The 24,380-nt window shown below is 39.3% G+C and overlaps 1 protein-coding gene and 1 long non-coding RNA gene across 4 annotated transcripts in view; one reads left to right on the forward strand and one right to left on the reverse strand.

Moving 5' to 3' along the window:
• Positions 1–18,085, reverse strand: part of LOC118150576 (uncharacterized) — a 76,134-nt gene extending 58,049 nt beyond the window's left edge. Inside the window, exons 1-2 of the long non-coding RNA XR_004738676.3 lie at positions 17,900–18,085; positions 9,487–9,601 (exon numbers count right to left, since the gene is read on the reverse strand). This is a non-coding gene — a long non-coding RNA (uncharacterized LOC118150576). The remainder of the gene's footprint in view (positions 1–9,486; positions 9,602–17,899) is intronic.
• PCDH11X (protocadherin 11 X-linked) overlaps positions 17,918–24,380 on the forward strand; it is an 804,948-nt gene continuing 798,485 nt past the window's right edge. For 2 of the 3 annotated variants that reach the window (XM_003735778.6, XM_054251183.2), the window contains exon 1: positions 18,173–18,478. The gene's annotated coding sequence lies outside the window, so the exon portion shown is untranslated. Of the gene's footprint in view, positions 17,973–18,172; positions 18,479–24,380 lie in introns of those variants that run through there. The other variant, XM_078363016.1, reaches the window with a different exon arrangement.

The following is a 24,380-nucleotide window of genomic DNA, read 5'->3' on the forward strand; positions in this document are numbered from 1 at the left end:
CGGACCGAGGCTCCTGCTCCCTCGCTGGCTGTCAGCTGAGACCTCCTTTCAGCTCCTATTGGATACCCACATTCCTTCTCACATGACTCCCTCCATCTTTAGAGCCAGCAAAGGCACATTGAATCACCCTTGTTCCTCGGATTTCTCCTGCTGGAGAAATTTCTTTGTTTTTAAAGGGGTCATGTGATTAGGTCAGTCTCACTTGGATTACATGTGTATTTTATAGTCAATTGATTTGGACATTAATTACATTAGGAAAATCCCTTCATGATAGTATTTAGATCAGTGTTTGATTAAATAAACCAGGCACAGAAATCTTGGGCAGGTTGGGGGAGGAGAGGATATATTTAAAATTCTTCATGCCACAATACCTCTTCCTTTAAGAGAAAAAAGTCTCCAGGATGGACAACTTGGATTTAAGCTTCCGCCTGTCCCATTTGTTAGTCCTTTGTGCTGTGAACAATTGTACATTCCTACGTAGCAGCCTTGAGCTCTATAGCTTCTAGGGGTCAAGAAGCATTGACTTTACCCTTTGACTTCTTACTCTCCTTAGAACCTTTCCTGTCCCGCTCAATCCTATTTATTAAACAGATCCTATCTTCATTACTTACCTCCTCACCATCTTCCTAACACTAATATTTATTTTCCTGTATTTGACATTTTAATGTGCATTTGATAATAATTTGTACACAGTTACTCTGGAATACATCTTCTACAGCTAACTTACTTCTACCATTGGAGTCATGTTTTCCCCCATGAAGTGTGCCATTCAAGTGGATCTTCTTTAATAATTTCTGATTTTATTTTCAACTAAATGAAAACCGTAAGTTCATGAGAGTAGCTTATATTTTTTTTCTTTCTTCCTGCCAAAAAATGTGGTTGCTAAATTCCAATACAGACAATGGCCAATTAAAGATTATATAATTGTGTTACTGATGTTATTATCGAAGTTATGTTAAATCACATTTAATTTCACATGTGTGTTTTGGAAAGAAACTTTACAGTTGAGAAAACATCCATAAGGGTAGATATAGAATACACACAGAAAAGTATGAAAAAAATGCTTTGAAGAGATCTCGTAGAGATTTAGAAAAACAATTGTTTACATTAGCACAATCCTTAGGGCTGAATTGGCTGGGAAATTCAGTAATGTTCTAGAAAGAACATTACTCACCTTTCCGGGGTGTTAAACTTTTAATGGACTGAGACCTCGTCCAGAAAACATGGGGATTTATGCTTTCTCCTTGACAGGAAAGCATGTATCAACTTCTTCACTTGCAAAATGTCACAGTAACTGGCCAGGAAAACTACAATTCCTATACAAATGCTAGACGGTCGTAATCCCTCCTCACACAATTAACATTCCTTTCTCATGTATGGACATTGCAATTCATAAAATGGATTATCACACCCATCTCAGAGGATACATAAGTATATTGCAGCAAGGTCTTTGGCATTCTAAGATAGAGGAGGTAGATTATTAAAAGCACAGATACAGAACTCTGACAAGAATGTGTGTTTTCACAAAAGAGTATGTGTTTTCACAAAAGAGTATGTGTTTTCACTGAAGAGTATATATTGCAAATTGATATAATGCAGTTTGGTAGAAAAGATATTAATTTAAATTTAGGATATATGGATGTTAATTCAAACCCTGTCTCTAAATAGAAGCTCCTTTATTTAGCTTGAATCTCAGTTTCATCATCAATAAAATGGGAATACAGGTCTAGATTTTTTTTTAAGGTCTCAGTGAGTTGAGATTCTATGGTGACAGCTAACCATGGGTTGAGTGTACATGACACATCCGTATAAATGTTCACTTTCTGGGCAAAATGTTATTAGAACAAGGTATGCTCCAGGGCAAACTTCTGGGAGTCAAGAGAACTTAGTTGTCATTGTGATTCCACCATGAATGTGATATAACCCTGGTGGATTTGTCTCTCAGCCTCATTTCCTCATCTCTAAAATTGGACTAAGGCTTTTGATAGCCACTTAATAGTGTTATTTGTTGAGAATCAAATAAGATAAGAGACATGAGCCTGCTTTGAAAAGCTTAAAATCATATATAAACATAGGGGATAATCAATATATCCTAGCAAGTTTCTTCAATAAACAGTTTATTCTGCCACTCAGTTAATGGGTGTTTTCATGAATAAGTTATTTAAATGAACCGGGCCTCAGTTTTCTCACCGGTAAAATGAAGATGACCTAGATCAGTTATTTTCTTAAGGGCATTTTTAACATTTTGCAGGAGGACTCTGACTTCACACAAAATATCAAGTGGAAACTTAGATATATTTCAGCCAAAAAACAAAGCAATTCTAACTGAGTATGACCCAGAGCCTTGCCCTTCAAGCTTCCTTCTCATTGCATCCCATACCTTATCTTCTCATGCATTTCCATAAAACCGTGCAACTCTGAGGGATACAAAGTGAAAATATCTGAACCAGATAACCTTAATCTGTCTTCCAGTTTCAAATATCTGTTTAAAATTATGACAACTAAAGAGAGCTAGTCACTGGTTTTTACATGGAATATTTTAGTTCTAAGAAATGAAGAGGAAGTAAATTATACATTTTTAGTAACATTTTCTTCATTCTTTTGCCCTTTGATTTCTGTACTTTAACAGACCATGATGTCCTCTCAATTATGAAATTAAGCTTGTTGTCATAAATTATATTTACTATTTCTAATTCATTAGATAACAAAGCAGGCAAATTTAAATTTTTCATTTAAAACATCATTCTAAACAACTACTTCCAGTGCTCCATCATAAGTAGTTATTACCAGCTACAAAAATAATTCTGAAATTTATATAGCAAAACTGACAAATTCTACAACTCTCGCCAAGAAAACCAAATACCCTACTGATATTAGTAAATGCATAGAAAGTCCCAGACCTATTAGGCTGACCCATTTTAGAACAGGGCGTTTTATTTCTTCCCAAGTGATCAAAACTAAATTTGCAAACTGAAAATTATATAGCTTTGTAGTGCTTTTCTTAAAAAGATATTGAAAATAGTTGGTTATAAGTGAGCTAAAAATAGGTAGTGCCACTATTCAAACAATGTACGTAATTAATGAATAAGCACTTCCTGCACACCCAGTACACATACCTCAGGAGTTCAGAATGCTACTTAAAAGAAGACATGCATTAGTCTTAAACTTGCAACAAAGTTCACCACAGAGGCCAATATTTACAGCTAGTAGGGATATTCTGCTATCCATTAGAAACATAATTTTATAACTAATTGAAAGAGCATGTATATATATATATATATATTTATATGTGTGTGTGTGTGTGTGTGTATATATATATATATATATATATATGTAGTTAACTTTAGGAAAAAATGTCTCATGGGTTTTTTAAAAATGACAAAGTTAGTGCTATAAATTCCTTCATTATTTTTTAAAAATGACTTTGGATTACAGAATAAAATTATACATGTCATTTCTCTATTAAGCACATTATTTCCCTCAGAGAGTTTAATAAAAAAATACTAAAAATAAGTATTTTACTTTGTAAACCAAAAGTAAAATTCTTAGCCCCACAGCTGACTAATGGATCCTCCCCTCAGCCAAGGGCATTCCAAAGTTAACCTGAAAAACTAGTTCAGGCCATAATGGGAAATAGGAGTTCAGACCTGCCTTAAAATACCCTCTTCCCTTTGGTATTTAGGCACCACTGATCAGCATTAACATTAACACAAAGACCTTAAGACTGATAGACTAGACTCTTTAAGTCTATAAGAAACATTCCCTTCTATTCATTCTATTTGCGTAATGTGAACCTTGGTCTCCACAACCTCTTAACACAGACATTCACTTCTATTTATTCTAGGTCTTTATACAATAACTTCACTCTTTCAACCAATTGCCAGGTAGAAAATTCTTGAGTCCACCGATGACCTGAAAGCCCCTGCTTCAAGTTGTCCCCTTTCCAGACCAAGCCAATGAACACCTTACATGCACTGATTTATGTCTTATGTTTCCCTAAAATATATAAAACCAAGCTGTAGCCAGACTGCCTTGAGCACATGTTCTCCGAATGTCCTAGGGGTGTGTTAAGGCCATTGGTCACTCGTATTTGGCTTAGAATAAATCTCTTCAAATATTTTACAGGTTTGGACTTCTTTTGTCAACAACGATTAATATTTCCTACACTGAAACTATTTTGAACCTTAGCCAAAAGAAACACTGGTTTAAATATGTGGCTTTAGTGTTCACAGTTGACTGTTATCAGTCAAAATTGATAAGCCCAGCTATAATCACCGGACACATTAATAATCTCTAAAGTGAAATTGGTCTATGAGAGATCACTGAATTAATCTGCTAAACTACATACATTGGAATATAGGTTAGTTCTTTCTCATGCCTGTAAAATAAGTTAATCTCTTAAAGAAAGAAATACAAAAGAAATCTAACAAATTATGACAAAGCAAAATGAGTTTCACATATACTGTGATTAACATCTGAAGGAGATCAGAATATGCTACCCCAAAACATGCCACTTTGGCTAAAGACAATTTTAAGCTAAAGGCAATTGAGAACATCAGACACAGGAGAAGCTCTCTGCCCTCCCCCCATCTATCTGAGGTCATACATTGCCCTTTTGTAAAGGAAATTTTCATTTGTAATGATAATTCCATTTGTAAAGTTGCCCTCCTCTCCAATATCAGAAAGTGGGGAATGATTCTTGTTATTAAAGATGGCACCAAGATGAGTCTGCATAATCAACCCCTATTCACCATTAGTTCCCCCATATATTTCCTAGTCACCTTCCCACAATTTACTCCCTAAAATCTCAAATTCCTGTCCTTTATCTAGTCACTTCTGTGTAATTTACCACACTGTGTTAAAATGACATAGAAGCCCCCTAGTCTAAATCCCTCTTGGAATTTCTTATTTCTTTTCTGTGAAGCTCCAGTGCATGGAAAAATATTAAAACCAAAAACATTTGTATGCCTTTTATTTAGATAATCCATCTTTTCTCAGTTTAATTCACAGGTCCCTAGATCTAGAACCTGAGAAGGCAGAGGAAAAAGGTTTTTTTTTTTCCCTCTCTTACACATCTACAGTCACATTACAAACCAACCCATGTATCTGTCATCTCAGCAATGCAACTTGGCAACTAAATACTATAAGACAACATAACATAGAGGTTTGAAACACAAAGTGAAATAAAACTACATATAATGGATGTTATAAAGAGCATTTTAACTAGACAGAAAGTAAATTAGCAGAAATTGAATTTGAAAGAAATAACTGAGGTTGCTTTTCCCTTACTCATGAACATTTTGATACACAATAAAGACGCTGTAGTCTAAATGCCTAGAACTTTAAAAATAGCTGCATAAATTTATTAATTTGATATTTAACCATTTGAAATACTGTATAATTTCAGATTTTAAAATATAAAAATGTAAAATTCAGAGACATGAAGTAATTGTAAACAAAATTGGACCTCAGTTTTTCTCTTGTGATACTTCGACAATATACAAGCAATTTTCATCTATTCTTTTATGCTTCTTAGTAGGAACATGTATGCCTTATAAGTCACTGTCTCTTGAAATGGGTTCGAAAGTACAATAATAAGTATTACTGTTAAAAAGCAAAGAAAAAAGACAGACTTGGTAAATTCTGGGTTAGAAATATATTTCTTTGCTGTAATATATCTCAGAGCCTTTAAAGCTAATATTTAATTATGAATCCAGTGAACATGGATTAGAAAACACCATTTGAAGTAAATGGATCACTTAGATAATAAGTATTTGGCAAGGGTTATATTCCTGCCTGAATGGATCCTTTAGGTATCTTAATAAGCAAATTAATGGATCTGCTTCAGTCCTCTTGTAGTAGGTATCACAGTCACAAAAATAATCAATGATCCAAATAAATTAATTGCCAGATTTAGAGTTGGTGATCCCTCAATACTAGATTTAGAGGCTTTACATTGACTTGGTCTCTGATTCAGCACCAAATGTTTCAGAAAAGATGTATTAGATTTCTTAAATTCTCTTTTGTATGTAAATGGGAATACATAGTGTCTTAGTAATTTCCAGCATTTCTAATCCCTATCTTCCTTATTTTTTGAGTCCCTTATCCCCTTTTAGGTTCATCATTACTATTAATACTTTGCTGGCAGACTACGGACTACTGATGTATGACATTTACTGCATTTATGAACAAGCATCCTGAGGAAAGGAAAGAAAAACAATTCTTGCTCCCTATTGTCATTGTGATTCCAGGAATTGTTAGCACAATTTTGGCAACCTTGCTTAATACTCTTTAACAAGCTGAGTTAAAGAACTTTATTCTTTCAAACTTAAAATTTGTCATTATTTTGAGATTCATTAGTTTAATTAGTTAGAGCATTGTGCTAATGAGCCCAAGTGCGTGGATTTGAGTCACACATAGGCCAGTTAATTTTGTACAGAAAAAATATCTTGTTAGGCCCATTGTCATTAACCAAGCCTCTAAAGAATATCTACGTTTTGATCATAAAGGAAATTCATCACCACTGCTTAAAAAATAAAATAAAATGGAACAAGTAGGATCACACACATACGTAGGCAGTTCACTTCTTCATCATTATTCACTAATGGATCTTTGGCCTTTCCTCTGTTACCAGAAAGGGGTCCAGGTCCAAATCCCAAAGGAGGATTCTTGGACTTCACACGAGAAAGAATTCAGAGTGAGTTCACAGAAGAAAGTGAAAGCAAGTTTATTAAGAAAGTGAAAAAAATAAGAATCACTACTCCATAAGCCGAGAGGTGGCATGGGCTACTCTACTGAGTATACTTATAGTTATTTCTTGATTCTATGCTAAACAAGGGGTGGATTATTCATATGTTTTCCAGGAAAGAGATGGGGATTTCCCCGGAACTGAGGGCTCCTCCTCTTTTTAGACTACGTAGGGTAACTTCTGGATGTTGCCATGGCATTTGTAAACTGTCATGGCACTGGTGGGAGTGTGTTTTTGCATGCTAACATGTTATAATTAACGTGTAATGAGCAGTGAGGATGACCAGAGGACACTTTCATTGCCATCTTGGTTTGGTTGCGATTTGGCCAGCTTCTTTACTGCAGCCTGTTTTATCTGCAGGGTCTTTGTGACTCATAATTTGTGTTGATCTCCTGTCTCACCCTGTGACTAAGAATACCTAACCTCCTAAGAATATAACCCAGTAGGTCTCAGCCTATTTTACCAGCCCCTAAACAAGATTAATTTGGTCTGGTTCAAATGCCTCTAACACATCTAAACACACACACGATTTTCTTAAAGAAACTGACCCAAGAAGAAAACTCAAGATGTGGTCACATTTTAACTAACAAATGCTTCATTTTAACTAAAAAATTTCAAGTTGCATATTCCCTTATACAACTATGAACATTTTTAAAAATTGAAAAATACAATCTGCAGTATTGTAGCAAACATAAAAACAAGAGATTCAGGGGATGAGAATCTAGACTTGCTGAAGATTAGTTACACTGTATTCTCATAAAGGAATCCCATTCACATTCACTTTGTTTATAAATTATGATGTTCTTTTGTTTTAGGAACACAGTGTAATAAGAGCACAGAACATCAATTGGAATAGATAAAATTGCAATTGCTTCCTATCTCTTGTTATTTAAAAATAACAAAAATGACAACTTGTCTGAAGAAAAGATTTTAAATTTGACTAATGTTGCTTTGTGTGAAATATAATATCCTTAGCAGTTCAAAGAGGGAAAAACCTAATCCAAGAGAGAATTGTCATCATAGAACTCAAAGGAAAGACTGATTTGTTATTTTTCTATTTTATGTTCATTATAAAATTATATTTTATTTGATTTGTGAGGAATCTCATATATCCTTTAAATGTGACAGAAGATCATCTGAGAATAAAAATGTCTAATGACCAAAAGTCCAAACCTTGAAGAAATTCCATAATCTCAAAGTTGATAAAGGCCAGTCCTAGTTTACAGAGCTACATATGGTTATTGCACGCTGTACTTTAATGAAAGGACTATAATCTCTTCCATAAATGTATGGAGGTTTTGTTTCTATTTTCCCTTTAATCACTGATATAGCTAAGAATCGTACTTCAGAAAGCTACAGAAACTATTACATTTATTTTCAGAATTAACATTTGAAGTTATTTTTGTTGACCCAAATTAATCTACTCATAAAGGCCCAAACTTATAATGTAAGTTCCATTTTTAAAAATTCTGTATTTCCTCTGGAAGAATAAAAGACAGCTCTTTTGACATGGATAAATAGGGATGAATCCTGGTTTTGGGAACCTGAAACTGATACATATTAGCTCGCTCTAAAAAAGGAGTACAAAATTACTGTACAAAACTTTGTATAAACAGAATATTTGTTTATAGAGTAAGGAGAGATCACAAGAAAAGACATATGTCTAGAAGCTGACAAATATCACAAACATTATAGAATCCAAGAAAATTCTATACTTTTAATAATAAACTGCTTGACACATCTCTCTAAAATTTTTCTTTTCACATTTTAAGAACACCCGTGGATGCCTGAAAGTGTAAAGACTACCTAACCCTATATGCATTATGTTTTTTCCTATATGTACATATCTATAATACTTTTTTTCAACATTTTTGGGTGCCTATCATTGGATTGCCTTTTCATATGAAAATGATTTTGTAATATCAGGCCTCAGAAGAGGCCAGTGTATGTGAAGGGCCCTCAGTCTTAAACTTCATTAGCTCCATGGTAAAACTGCCTCTGTTTGTATCAGTTATTTAATCAATGTGTGGCTGTTCAAAAGATATAAAATAGAAACAACACATTGCTGCAAAATATGCATCAATATACATCTATATCAATATCTGTATCCACATCTATAACCATATGCATGCATATAAATGATCATGTGAATGATAAATTTTGGACTGTATTTCAGGGTGCAATACATCCTCAGAGAGATTCAAATTGTGTGGTGGGAGTGAGAGGGAATATTTATTTTATGCAAATAAATTGAGGTTGCCCATACCTATTACCTGCCTACTTCAGTTAAGTAGTGAAAGGGATAGTGACTTATACAATGCTGGGGTTGTACTTAGTATTGTATAAGTCACTATCTAGAACTAAAAACCGGACATGAAGTACAAAGTCTATTTAATGTATTCATATGGCTAAAAAGTGCCTAGAATATATAGTTATTCAATAAGTATTTGCTTACGAATAAACTAACAAATGAGTGAATGGCTAATACAGCTATACCCACCTCTCCTTTCTTCTGCCTCATTGTACCTCAATGACTGCTTTAGATGTCTAATGAAGTCCAATTTTCTGAGTGCTAAATTACATTGAAATATTTTCATCAGGTATTTCATGGCAATTTTTATGTTTCAAATAACAAAATTTATAAGTAAATTCTCATTTATTTTTCTAATAACAATTCTCAAAGTAATTTCATTTCTCAATACATAGTTATTGAAATTGAGAGAATTTGAGTAACTTACCAAATGTTCTACAGCTAGAATGTCATAAAATCACAAATTGAATCCAGGCTTTCCAGATTTTTAGGTAATATATATCATAGCCATTTCTTCTTCCTTGATGTCATGCTGTAAAAACCTGGCCAAAACAAAAGGAGCTTATTAAAATAAAATTGTGGTACATACATCACAGGTTTTAGGCAAAAATGTAATATGTCAAAAATAGTTACAAGTTCTTGTTGCTGTGTTACAACATACAGATTTATTCTATTTCTTTTCATTTTCATATCCACAAATTGCTGTTGTTTTGAAACTGGGTCTGGTATGGTTTGCAGCAGCAAGGTAAGGGATAACATGAATGTTAATAGAAAGGAAAAGTTATATGCAGAGTGATTAATCTCATCATGATAGGCTGACACGTTTGAAGAGCCAAGCACTTTTACTACTGCCAAGCAGTATTTTTCATACTATCTCAAAAAGGTCCCATGGTTGAATAAACTTTTAATATGGTCCTGCTGGACAGTCACAACACATATTTACATATTAAAGACACAGGAAATCCTCTAAATAAACCTGTTCCCATCTCTGTACCACACCTACTCCCCCAACTCCAATTTGTTCCTCTGCTGCCCCCTAGAGGGCCTTGGCCACAGTGCACAAGCCATCAATACCTTCTCTCCTAGTTCCTCTTTTTATCGCAGACTACACTGCTTAAACTCAGGTCCGTGGAGCTCAAAGTAAAGAGATCAGGAGTTTGGGAACAGGGTTTGAACACCAATCTATGGTCTTTACATCATTCGCCAACTGCTACCACCCTTCTCTTCCTTACAGAGTTTGCAGAAAGGAAATCATCATGAAGGCATGAGGTGACTTCAATTCCTTTCTTTGCTATCATCTTCCTTTCTCTCCACACAAGTCTCCAGATGAGCATTTTACCCCGCTGGAGTGCTTGTAGAAAAGTTAGAAAGAGATGTAGCATGGTGTAAATTTGAGAAGTTATAGTAGTGAAGGTGAAGAAAAAAATAAAAGAAAATAATTTAAAAGGAAAAAAGGATCCCTACTTGCTCCCCTCCTCAGGACCCTGAGTTTGTCTATTCCTTAGGTCCCACCTTCTTCCTTCTCTCCTCTTCTCTGAGATTTAATCCACCTGGGGGTAAAAGACTATCTTCTGGTTATCTGGGATTTATCTAAATCTAGTTTTGGGATCTAAATCTGGTTTTGGCAGTGTGGTGTTAAGTAATTCAGTCACACTATTCAAGGATAATAAATGTCATTGGATGACATAGCATTATTTATTTTGATAAACTGCAAAAGGTTGCATTGGTAAATGCAACCTACCCACTTCAGCATCTTCCATAGAATAAATGGTCCAAGGATATAACACATAAAATGAGAAGCTAGAGTCAAAAGTAATCTTCTTTGTAGGACAGTGCTAAAAAGTTTGTCCTTTCAGGATCATGACACTCAGCGAAGCAGGTAATATTTCCTTGACACTGAGGCAAGAGCAGCAGGGAAAGAGGCTGATGGAAATAAGCATGGAGCCAATGCTCCAACTATCAGAGTCCGAGCTCTGGTGCTAGCAATGGGTAGTACAGTGCCCCCAGATAACTGAGTTAGATGGCTCATTGTATAAACTAGACCACTAGGTTTGCACTTAGAGTAAAACTCAGATTTGGCCAATCCACTACAAGAACACTGAACCCTGGGCCTGAAAAAATACCGAATTCAAAAACCCATCAGTTGACAAGGCAGAGATTTCTGAAGGAGCCTTTGTTATGACAGGGTTAGGTTCAGCCTGAAAGAGAGATTAGTGCTTCAAGTTCCAGCAAGAGGGCTAGAGAAGGTGCAGACTAACAATGACAACATTCACAGAGGTGGGAATCTAGGTCCAGTACTTTATTTTCATTACTAATTTTTCATTCTGTTTTTCTTTTCTTTAAAAGGAAAACCATTCTGTGCTCCAAACTCTTTCCTTTCACTGTCTAGCCTGACAAAAAAAGACAACCAGGATAGAATCAATGGTGTGCCAAATTGCCTTTGTGGTTTCACTTTATTTAGAAATTACTCAAGAAAGGACAATTTCATTTAAAATTCAAGACACCTTTTTTATTATAGGGAAGTACAGTGATTCACCATTTTCTACCTTATGTGAAAGAAAATATAAAAGGAATAGTTGAGACCAGCTGCATTTTTGCAATTGAGAATAATCCCGGATTTGAATATTTTCTTTAAAGGCAGAAACTGACATCCAGCTAAGTTTTAGTAATGATGAAACAAAAATTGTTCAATCTCAAAGGAAAAACAAAAATTCTATGCCAATTCTCTAAACACACGTGTAAACATTGAAAATGGTATGTCTGCAGTAGTCCAGTCAATTAAAAATGGCTCAAAATAGCCACTCATTAAATACCCTATTGACTAAGCTATAGGCACTGTTTGCAAAAGAAAAAAAAGAGCATTTTTCCTACACATTTCCGTGAAATACACAGTATATTCATTATCACATCAGAAAATATAACTGATTTTACAATGCATACAAAAGTTAAATCTACTTAGTTCACAATCATATAATAGAAATAAAGAGGCTTAAAAAGTAAAGAAGGCTCAGAGTAGTGTGGGATTAATCCAGGATTCTTGAAAAATGTTTATTTGCATCAATCTCAATGTTGCTTTGGAAACATTATGTGGTTGGTTTAATGTGTGTGTGCATTTCCTAAACTGAAAGCAGTAGCTGATACCTATGACCTGAAGAGATGTCCACATAGAAATTTCCCCACTCACGTGCTGCCATCACAACACAGGCCAACAGCACACAGATGAAAATCTCATCGGGTACAGTTTGCAGCTATTCATTTGCAGAAAAATAAGAGTACAGTAGGAGAAATTCATTCTTCAGGGGAAAACAGCAACCTTAAAAACAACCCCACATTTATAATCATTTACAATCAGAGCTCGGGACTTCAACAAAGTTCAGCTATAAACATAAGGCTGTAATTGCCAGGGTCTTGTGAAGGAAACTCAGCTGTAGCTTCTATCCACTGCAAATGTGGAGCTGTTTAAGCCTACCAAAAAAAAAAAAAAAATCTTATATGACCTGACTACCAAACAATTCCCCACCCCTATTAATTAAAGACCTTGCTGGAGTAGTTAATAATTTTTATCAAAATCTTTGCCCCATAAAAAGCTCTTCTATTCCTCCCCTCCTCAGATGTTCAGTAAAGCTTTTCTCAGAGCAGAGTATGATTTCAAACTTTTCCCAATTATTGGCCCAATCACTATAGCACACTTCTAATATATATATAATTTTGGTAGCATCTTAAGCCATTACAGAGTCTTAAAAAAAAAAAAAAAGCCTTGCAAGTCATGTACAGGAGGGAATGGAGAAGTGTTGCTTTTCTTTCACAGATATGCCCTTTTCAAATTCTTATACTTTATACTGGTGGAGAAGGGGAAGTGTGTTGAAAGATTTCATTCAACTGTGTTTTCAGTAATAGTACCCTCTAGTGTCTCCAGCTGAGCTATGCATTTGGTGAGCTGCTAGGTAGAGCAGTTAAACTACTGACAACAGAGAGCTTTGCAACTAGCAGACCTTCAACCATTTCTGTATCTTTAGCTTCTGAAGAAATTCATTTGTCTTTTGTGTATCTGTACCAGTTTCAGCCTTATTATCATTTGTGATGTGAATGCCCGAACGCTAGAAATATCTACCAATTAAATATAAAACTGCCTGTACAAATGACGCTAGTAAAAATGCTTGGTATTGAGAAAGTACTCTTAACTTCTCAAAGCACTTGCATATACACTATAATATCTGTAGGTCACAATATTGTCCCCCTACCCGTACGACAGCACATGAATGTTTGTTGTTGCTTTTAAAGAGAGAAGTAAAATGATTTTACCTGGGATAAAGAGAAATGAATTCTTAAGTAAGGCTTTTCCTTTAAGCAGTCTCTATCCCACTGAGGTTTAAGTTATCTTTTAATTTTCCTTAATGCATTTTTTAAATATCTTGGAGAGTGACAACCTTTTAGCTTTATGTTAGACATGGTGCTGAGCATTTTAGGTGAACTACCTTATTTAAATATCACCATAATATTCTGAGGTGGAAAGGTTATCATCATCTCCAATTTTATATGAAGAATTATAGCTTTTTAGGACAGCTCTGTCAAAAAAACTATGTAATGCAAGCCACACATGTAATTTGAAATTTTCTGAAAATATTTAAAATACACAGGGGAAATTGACTTGATATATTAAACCAATGAGTCAATATAGCATTTCATCATGTAACTGATATGCAAAGATAATATATTGTATTATATTATATTATTGAGATAGGTACTTGCTCTGTTGCCTGGGCTAGAATAAAATGCCACAATCATAGCTCACTGTAGCCTTGAGTCCCGAGCTTAAGGGATGCTCCCATCTCAGCCTCCTGAGTAGCAGGAACTACAGGTGAGCACTGCCATACCTGTTGAAGTTTTTACTTTTAGTATAAATGAGATCTCACTATGTTGCTCAAGCTGGTTTGGAACTCCTGAGTTCAAGCAATCCTCCTGCCTTGATCCTCCAAAGTGTTGGGATTGAGCCACAGCAACTGGCCAATATATTTTACATACATGTGTGTAGTTATGTAATATACCTTCAAATTTTGGTGGGTACTTTACACTCTAAGCACATATCAAATAGGGCAAGCCACATTTCATGTGCTCAGTAGCCACATGTGGATAGGCGTTATCTTATTCAACAATACAGGTCTAGAGATTAATTTCTTCACAGCCAGACAGCTAGAACATGGCAGAGCCAGGACTCCAAATTTGGTCAAAAACCAAAGGTTTTTCTTAACCACTGAGCATCACTGTCTCCTACTGATTGCAATTGTTGCTGATGGTTTAATATTAAACATTAAAAATATCATGGAGAATGTGTTTTATCCAATCTTGCTTGCTGTTTCATTTTGACACACCCATCTACTTTTCCAATAGCAATGATAACCTAACATTTCTGTGCAATGTATAGTGCAATTTGGAATGTACAACGCAAAAACATGAATGGAATTTAGTACAAAATGGTGTCATGTGAAACAAGCAAATTACTCTGTTGTCATCTCTCAGCATGACCTGTACATTCTCTCTCTGAACAGAGACTTTATGAAAAGACAAATCACAATGAAATGACAGATTGCTTGATAAGAGATGTTTCATGCAAGGGGAATTGAAATAACAATATTTGATTGGCTTCATCAATCTCATATCAAGGGTGATTTTGCCAGAGAGATGAAAATGTACATGAATAGGTGTTGCCAATGCTCATTTTAGGAGCATTCTTTTACCAGGATTCCATGGCTGATCAATCCCTTTTTAGATGGACATGTTATTTCTTGGTTTAAATCAATTCTTACAGGCATGAGAAACATACTTTCTCACTGATGTTTTTGAAAACTCTTCTTTGATCAATTATATAATCATAATGGCTTTATAGTTTATCCCTCAGAAAATAGATATATTTCCATGTTTATGGATATATATTACTATAATTTCCCTTTTAGGATCATAGCAGAACGCTGATCAAGGTTCCTAAAGGGAACACTGAAGAAACAAAATGCAATAAATATCACAGTTCCTTCCTGACACCTCATCCAAAACCCAGATGCCCACAGTGCCCTTTTTGCTTTTGAGAGCTTTTGTTAATCATAAAATTTTTGATGTAATGCACATTCTGAAAATGTGTCATTACACAATCAGAAGAGCATATGCTGAGGGGCAGCACAATGGACTGGAAGTAACATGGGTTGGAATTTCCTGTGTATTTTATAGTTATAATACCTTGGGCATTTTTTACCAAGTCTCTATTTTCTCATTTTTTAAAGAAAAAAAAAATGAGGCTAATAATACCTACCTCATAGAATGATTTGGAGGATTAATAGGACAATTTATATAATGCAGATGGTACAAAAAAACAACATTCAGTAATGGGGTACAAAAGAAAAACATTCAGTACAGTCCTTCTGTCTGTAGTCAAAAGAATCTTCATCAGTCCTTTTAGAGTTAGAATGCCTAGAGGTTTTTGCCAGGTGTCCTGGCTTTTGGTTATTCCACCACTCATTGGTGCCACCATCAGACAGAACACAGAAGAAAAGAAAATGGTAAAAAAAAATTTCATTATTTTCAGATGTGGATTTCTGTCAGTCTTTTCAACAGACTCAATTTCTTAGGTAATTCTCTGGATTACTTAGGTCAACTAGTAGAGTCTCCTTGGTCTGTAAGTAATGTTTTTACTCTACACAGATCATTTTCTATTGGACCATACACTTAAAACTAAATGTTCTGCTCCATGTTATACATAGAAGAATTCAGATTAACTATAAAGTAACCATGTGGCTGAATTTATGAGTTATGTCTCCTTTAGCCCCATGGTCTTGTGCAAATCTCCTGTCCTCTATGAACTTGTTTCAGGAATTGCAAAATGGAATAATAATATTAACCTCATAAGTCTGTCATGATAATAACTTTAAATACTTTAAACGGTGACCAAATAGTTCCCTTCTCCTGCCTCGGGATTAAATGAAAATCTTCAGAAATCAATTAATTGGTATCTAATGTAGATATTATGAATAATTATTAGTATTCTAAAACCACTTCCATAGCATGGCTTTGCCACACCGTCCCTGGATCAATCAGTGATTTTATTTGCATTGAGTTCCTGCCATCTCCCATGACACAGTCTCATCCAGTAGTGCAATCCCCAAGAGTCGGAGCTGTAACCATTTAGCAGCTTCTGATTTCCCCTCTCAGACATTTCCTAGCTCCTAAGAAGAGTACAATGCATGTGCTGGATATTGTGAAGAATAGAGGGCCAGTTACAGGAGTACTAAAATGTAATAGTGAAGTGTCCCCTCGCACCTGTGCCAGTAAACACAGGTGTTTCTCTGTTTTCTTTCATGCAGACCTGCATTCAGCTGCCGTGCTGATGCTTCTCATAGTAGTATGGCTTTGGGTATAAAAATATGCAAGAAAGTGACATGAGGAATATTTGAATGAAGATTTTAATCTTTAAATTATCAGAAATTGGAAAGGAGGCAGCTAAGAAGGTGGAGAAGGATGTACTGGGGAAACAAGTCATAAGGATTTGCCTTTCAGTTAAAAAACTTTCCCTGAAGAAGCTGTTAGAGAAAAGAAACTTATAATTTGACGATTTTTTTCCTTCTTGATATTCTATCTCTATACAGATGTCATTTCCTCTTCCATTCAGTACACACAAAAAAATAAATGAATAAAAGTAAAGAATGGATACTGTGATCTTGGTGCTCTAAAACGTTCTCTACTTTTTCTCCTTTTATTTCAGAAATAAAAGAGCAACATTCTTTCAAAAAATTGCACAGCACCAGAAAGATAAGTTTTTCTACAGGATAAGCACGGAAAGTGGATTTTCCCCATAAAATCCTACACCTTTCTGGAGAGAGGAATTTAGAAAATTCACCTGGTTCATTCTCTGGCCTCTGGGTAAATTTAAGGAGTTGCTTCTTAAAACAAGAATAAGAGTTGACCAGCTGGAGTGGTTTTGATGTTGTTGCTATTGGTTTTTTAATCACATGCCATGAAAGGGGGAATTAGCCCCTACTTACTTATACCCACGATCCTTCGCAGGCATAAACCAGCCACATAGCTCCTGGCAGCTTTAGTGGTCCTTGGGGACCTGACACCCTGATACCCACCCAGCCGTCTCTCACCAGGCAGCCAGAGCTCGCTGGCAAGCACCAGGCATGAGGTTCCGGGCTGGTTTCCTCCCTCTCTTGCACCCTCTCCTACCTTGGAAATGAGCCGTCCACGCCCGCGACGCTGCCTGGTCTCTGGCAGCAATGCCGCCTGACTCACTCCTGCTTGATCTCTGGGGTAGCCAAATGCTAGATCGCTAGAACTTCTCCTTCCCTTTCAGAGACACACACACACACACACACACACACACCCCTTCGCTGCCCTCAGAGGATCAATCTGGACAGGCGATCGAAATACCAGACCCCGCTCACAGTAAAGTATGATATATGCAGACAGTCTCTCAGCTCCAACTGTGACTTTGCCAGGCTCCTGCCCCTACTTCCCCTAGTCTTCCTTAAGTATCCTTTGTGTGAGAAAATGGTGCTGCAGGATGCTTGTTCACTAGCTGGAGCCAGGGCAGCCAGCGTGATCACAAGGAAAACACACACAGGAAAAATCAAACTTCTCTGAGAAAATGTGAATGAGTGAAACTTAAAGGGAAGTCTAAGAGAGCAGCGAGCAGAGGACCGAGGAGAACATTTCATGCTCTGGGTTTTGCTCCGGAAAGCTAGCAGCCCGAAAGCGGCGCGTTTTCTCTAGCAGCGGGTCCCGCACGCGAGAGTGCTGCCAGCGCGCATTCTGCCTCCTTCTCTGGGAGGCGAGCAGTAACTTCCTAAGCTTACCTCCATCTCTCCCCCGCCCTTCTTTCTGGTTCTCCGTCAGCGGGGAGGGGCCGCCCCCGGATCGACTGGGGAGGTAAGGTGCAGGGAGTGGGGACCAGAGGGGGGTACTCAGCAGTTGGTGCTGCTCCTTCCCTTCCCAGCAGGCGGTCCGGACACTGGTTTACTTCTCTCCCCACGCCTTTCACTGGTTCACCCCCCTTCCTTCCCCTTCTCCCCCTCTGTGAAGTCCCTCCCCCTCGCCATTGAAAAGGGCTGGCTCGGCACTGGCTCCTTGCAGTCGGCGAACTGTCGGGACGGGAGGAGCCTTAAGCCTGAGCTGCAAGCAGCTGCCCGCGCGGCAAAGCTGAAGGCAAGCCAAACCGAGTGCGCTGAGTGGCAGCGGCGACCCAGGCAGCACCCGCAGCCCGGGCGGCCCGAAAAGCCTCAGAAACTGCCTCAGCGACTCCGGCTGCTCTGCGGACTGCGAGCTGTGGCGGTAGAGCCCGCTACAGCAGTCGCAGTCTCCGTGGAGCGGGCGGAAGCCTTTTTCTCTCCTTTCGTTTACCTCTTCATTCTACTCACAGAGGCTTCGATCAGTGGGTAAGTAACCGGACTGGGTACCTGTACAGGGTGCTGGCAGGGAGGCGTGAGTTCCACACTTAGTGTGCGGACACTGCCCGCTGCCTGTGCCCGAGGTCTGAACTATGACAACGGGGTGGTTTTAAAGACGCTTTTGCTATTCTCCCTTCCCCCTTCTCTTCCCAGGAGGTAAGAGAAAGAGCAAACCCCGGAGGTGAGCGCAGGGAGAGTATCTTTTTAGCACTACCACCAATGCGCTTGGTTACTTTGAGAAAACTCTCACTTTTGTCAGAAATGTGTCGGCGCAGGAATTTCCCCAACGTTGGGGAATAAGAGAGCAATAAGGTCTCTCCCTTTAATGGGTACAGCTAGCTTTAGTGAGGATGAGGGAAACTCTAAGATTGGGTCAGGTGTTGACAAGAGCACGTCCCGGACTCCCGGACTTGCCTGGCAGAGATCAGAGCTGAGAGGCGATACCTCCAGCGGAGAAACTGCCCCCAGCCTCGCTGCCCTCCTCTGGGGGCTCGGGTTTGGATCTCTGCCAGGTTGGCTCCAACCTTTGAGGGTACGAACCTTGGCGCAGAGCAGAGAGCCAGGAGAGCCAGGAGCGCACAGGGTTCCCGGTGCTGTTTCTCTTGGCGCTCGCCTCCCCGCCCTTCCTTCCCGCCCTATTTATGGGACTGTACTCAGCCAGCACCTGCTGGATATGGAGATGGTAGGTGTGAAAATTCTGCCTATCTTTTTATAAGGCAACTTATAATCGAGCCGAAAAACGGCATCATTTTCTCATTTTAAAAAAATGACTTTTCTAAGTGTTGCCAGACATCTAAAGAAATGATTTGTAATCCCTTAGCCAAATAAATAAATCAATAAACCGCCTACCTATCCCATAAATAGATGGTGTTTTCTAAAAGAGAACCGAGAAACAGTTCGCGTCCTCACAAAGGAATTCTTTTTCTTAAAGCGCAGAGCGATAACCGCCCCCTCCCCGACCCCGCCAGAAAAGGAATGTCTCTTTTAAAAAAGCTTAATCGGAAAAGGTGACTTTTTTAAAAAGCGAGTAGCCGCAGACCGGTGCATCTTTTAGACTTTAGAAGAGCAGAGCAGCAGTCCGACCGGGTTGCAGCTGGGACTTGCATCTGAGCGCTTAGTCTCAAAGGGACTTGAGGGGTAGGAGGAGAGGTCACTTTCTCAGAATGCATAGCCCCAGCCGCTTCTTTGCCTCTGCCCAGGAAAGACTCTTACAGCTTCACGGAAGATGGGCCCTTTGGCTTCAGAATGATTTATTTCACCTTCCCCTGCTTCACCCGCCTGCGGCTTAGGGTGTGGGGCGGTGGGGGATCCTGTGAAGTACTTGTGGGGAACCCTAGCCTCTCCGATGCAAAATGTGGGCTGGGAGCTGGGAATCGATATTTGCGCCACTGCGGCACACACCCACAAAGCAAAAACCGTGGGGAAGAGGGGTTAGGACAAAACAAATAGAATGAAAGCGCAACAACAAACAATAAATTTTTGAAAAGTGTCCTTGTCTTGTGTGTAAGCATCCCAAGATGGGATTGAAACCCAGCCTAGGAACTGTTTGTACGAAGAAAAGTGTGTGGAAGAAAGTGGTTGAAAATCTGGGTAGAAGGGGGGGGGGCAGCAAAGATGGGGAGGAGGCGATGGTGTCATAGCTGTCGTCTGTGCGCTCTTAGCGCTGCAGCCAGGAAACAACCTGAGGAGCATGCGGATAATTCCGAACGCCAAGCACAACACCTGAGAAGATAGCGGTGCTTTGTGACTTAAAGCGACCGTCTTCCTAGGTCCCCTAAAAAGTAAAACAGGCGTGACTCAAAATAGAAAAGGAACTGGTATTTGCGGGCACCCTTGTAACTTGGTAAAGACTTACAGATTTCCACTTTTAATCTTGTTTGAAACAAACTCCCGCAATCCCAGCAGGGAATCAGCGCCAGGGCTGGCCTTTCCACTGTGGGTCTCTCTCTCTCTCTCTGTGTGTGTGTGTGAGAGAGAGTCGCGGCGGGGGTGGGGGTGGGGAAGCAATTGAAAGCAAGTCGAAGTAATAGTATATGTACACGTTTCCCCCTTTCTTGCCTTTGTCTGGTTCATCGGAGAGAGCGCGGACTGTGTGCAGGCGGTTTTGACGAAAGAACCGAGAGATGGATGCGCTAAGGTCTAAAGATACCTTTCTCCCTCGACTAAATTAAGAACTGCCGCGTGCAGCTCCCGAAAGCTGAGTCCCGCGGCAGCTGCCAGGGCGTCAGGCTCGCCAAGCGGCGAGGGAGCCCCTTTGCCTACCAGGCCTGAGAACCCTGTTCTTCAGTCGCCTTCGCAGGGGCAGCCCCTCCTTCTGGCAATGATGTCAGCTGCAGAGAGACTTGGCCCGGCCGCTAGGAAGCCGAGTGGCAAGTCCGACTCGCAAGCGCGAGCAGCCCTGCCCCGCGCGCTCCCTGCGCGCAGCCGCCCTCGCGTCCCTTCGGTCCTTCCCCGGTTCCGGCTCGCAGCACGCCCCTTCCAGTCCCTCCTCCTCAGAGGCGTGCTAAGGCGAGGGAGGCGGGGGTGGCCACTGCTGACTGGTCGCCGCCGGTTTTAAACCCGGGGATCAAACCCAGTTTGGGGTCTTCCCCCCCATCCATTTCCTCCTTCCCTCCGCGCCCGAGCTCTCTCCCTTTTTCAACTTGCACCTTCACTATTCACAGTGATTTTACTTATTTAGCAGCATTTTAGAGGGCAAGTGTTCCAGATGCAATGATAGTAGTTACTGGTGTTAAATTTCTGCTGTTTTCTCTCCCCTCGGGTGATTAAAAAGAAGGCTGTGAAGACCGGCTTCTTTAAAACCCCGTGGCTGCTGCTTCGCCTGTCACAGAGCACGCTCTCTAGAAGGCGGGGAGGGTCATCTTCCGCACAAAATTGTGCGGTGGGGGAGGGTTTTTAACCTTAGGCAAAATCGCAGGCTGGGGAGTCCCCTTCACTGAAAGAAGAAACTGGAAATTGGAAGTTGGGGAAAGGCTGTATCCTCTACTGCCATAGGGGAGAGGCCACCATGCTCTTTATTTTAGAGACACGCGCTCCAAATTGGGAAGATGCAGGAATAGGTTTCTTTAAGACGGAAGCCCTCTACGGCTTCCCTTCTGAGCTTGCTCTTCTTGTCTTAAGGAGCAAGCCCCTGCTTTCCCAAATTTGAGGCTAATCTGTTTTCCTGATTGCCTACAGTTCCTTCTTCAGCTTTGGTAGGAAAGCGGCAGTGTGCAGTTGGAGAAGGTTGCACAGGGCAAGAGGGAGGGGCAGAGGCAGGGCGTTTAGAGGCAACTGGCGTCTAGAGCAAAATTACATTCCAGGGGAAATTACCTTCCAGGGGGGTCGCAAGCAACTGCTTACCTATTGTGTTTTGGTTTGGACGCAGGTGAGAGATGTGGGAAATGGGAGCAGGAGCGAAGAATTACTCCATTTCGTAAAACTAGGATTTTCCCCCCTTCCTTTTCTTCTTCCCTTTGATGAAAAGCGTCCCTTTCATGACGTATAGCTGGCAGTAAACTTAAAGTTGCGGTGCGTTTGAAATACAGGAATGGGAAAGAAACTCCTACCAAGCATAAAAACACATTTATTTTCTAGAGCTCAATCAATCCTGTATTTGCTAAGGGTTGAAAGCAACTGAGTACCCCACTCCATGCCACTTCCCCCGGGTCCCCGGCCTTTTTATCACCGGAATGGATTCTGAGGGACGCCCAGGTAATGCTCGGTTTCAGCAGCAGAAAGGCCTGGCAGAAGGGATTGTAGGTTTCATATTATTCCCTCTCTTGGTATTCAAAACTTTATATTTTTTTCAAGATAGAAATTCCTGATAGAGAGCTTCCAGACTGCTGGTGGCAGGGAGGAATTCTGGTTAAGGAGATTCAGAAAGCAGAAAATTCTTTTTCTCTGTGCAAGCAGTCTGCAACAGCCTTTAGCTAGGATATATAAGATTCTTGGTGGAGCAAGGGGAGGCACATCAACAAGGAGAGTTTATCTAAACCCCTGGCTTTAAGCTACATTGAAGAAATATATGTGACTGACATGTTTTCTTAGTGGAAAAGAAAATTATTCAGGGAGTGAAGTTTTGAAAGCCAATTCTCTCCAATAATCTTGCTTCCCATATTTTGAAGGAGGTGTCATCCCTGTATTTATTCACTAAAGAATCCACAAACTTTAATTAGTCACCTACTGTGCCAATGTGCTAGGCTCTAGAAATGCAAAAGGGAGTATGACAAACTGGCATGGGCCTCTTTGAGCCAGGACACTCTTATAGATCTAGGATACAATGTGATCAATGATGTAATTGAGCATAATGGAGGGAAGAATTAATTTTTGTTAACAGATTGAAAAGAGGTTCATAAATGAGAGGTCTGTGGCTTTAAAAATAGGTATTCCTAGTCAGTCACTAGCAAGAAAATATATCTGGAAGGTCATGCCCCATACAGACTAAGTAAGCATGAGGGCTTGATGTCTTGCTACAAAGTTTTGAGGTGTATGTGTGTTTTGTAGACCTAGGACACCTTTGAAGATATGTTTTCCAGCAAATTTGTTAAAGTAACGACAAAAAAAAAAAAAATAGCCCGAGAAAATGGGACAATAGATAGCACACATTAGAAATATTGTTGTTTGCATTTAAATGAAGAATTGAATAAATTGATGCCTTCAGTAGAGAGTGAAGGCACATATGTTAAGAAGATAACATCCGGAAAAGAGAACAAATGAATGAAAAGGGCCTAAAACTGATCAGTACAACTAAGAAACAAACGAAAGCTACTTTGGGGAAGAAAATTTCTCTTTAGGCATCGTCATTTATCCAATTTGATTGTTTTACTCATCTCACTTTTCCCATTCAGTCTTCAAAAGCCCCCATCTCCCGCCTATTGATTAAACTTTCTTTGTCCTGGGGAGACCCCCCCCCCCGACCACTTCAGCCACTTCCAAGCACCCTCATCTTCACCCCACCCCATTTTCCACCCACATCCCTGCATCATCTCTGAACCTACATCATCTAACATTTTACCCACTTCAGCCTTCTTTCTACGAGTTAGAGGCCCTTAATCTTGTTTTTTCCTCCCTTTAGGCACTAACAAACAGCTGTCTCACTTCTCTTTCCTCCTCTAAGTAAGCCATCCCCCACTCCCTTTCACCTGCATTAATTATCCTGCTAATTTGTCCACTGAGTTCCACCTTTTTACCTTCTTCTCCCCATTAGCCTCCTTGGATCCACCTTTCATTGACCTCAAAGGAGCTAAGGAGAAAGAAAGGCCACTCTACTTCAAACTTGCTTAGATTTGCCAAATTTTCTTTATCAAGTTTTCTCCCTTTAGGTGACTTTTGCTGTTTTATTTCACACAAGACTTTTAGTGGAATTCCTTCAATTTGTTATATATATCCATTATGCCTGCAAATGTCTATTTTCCTTTGGTTGTGGCTAGGGATTCAAATATTGCACTTTGGGAAATATTTCCAACCTTTCTGAATTTCTCACTGACACACTCCTGACACTGTTTCTTAGCATCCCATCCTTTCTGCTGTATTCTCTTCCCATGAGTCATTCCTTTTATATTTTCAGTGACAATTTTTTCTTGTTTTTATTCTCTTCTCTCTTTTTTTGCTTTGTGGGATTGGTATAGTGGCTCGAGTTTAAATATTTTGAGAAGGCACCCCCGTCAGCAGACCCCCCTCTGCCCACACACAGGATTTTAAGGCCTGTGTTAACGTGTGTTCACGTCAACATACAGTTACCAATCTTCAGAGGCAAAGAAACCCTTGTTTGTCTTATTTTAACTGCATCATTAGAAAATTGTGTCTGTGTGTGTGTGTGTGTGTGTGTGTGTATAGTAAAGGTGCAATTCTCATATCGTCCTGTCTACATTCAGTGGAATTAATTCAACATCACTGGGAATTGGGAAGG

The sequence above is a fragment of the Callithrix jacchus genome, chromosome X (genome assembly GCF_049354715.1).
Source record: "Callithrix jacchus isolate 240 chromosome X, calJac240_pri, whole genome shotgun sequence".
Classification (NCBI taxonomy): Eukaryota; Metazoa; Chordata; class Mammalia; order Primates; family Cebidae; genus Callithrix; species Callithrix jacchus.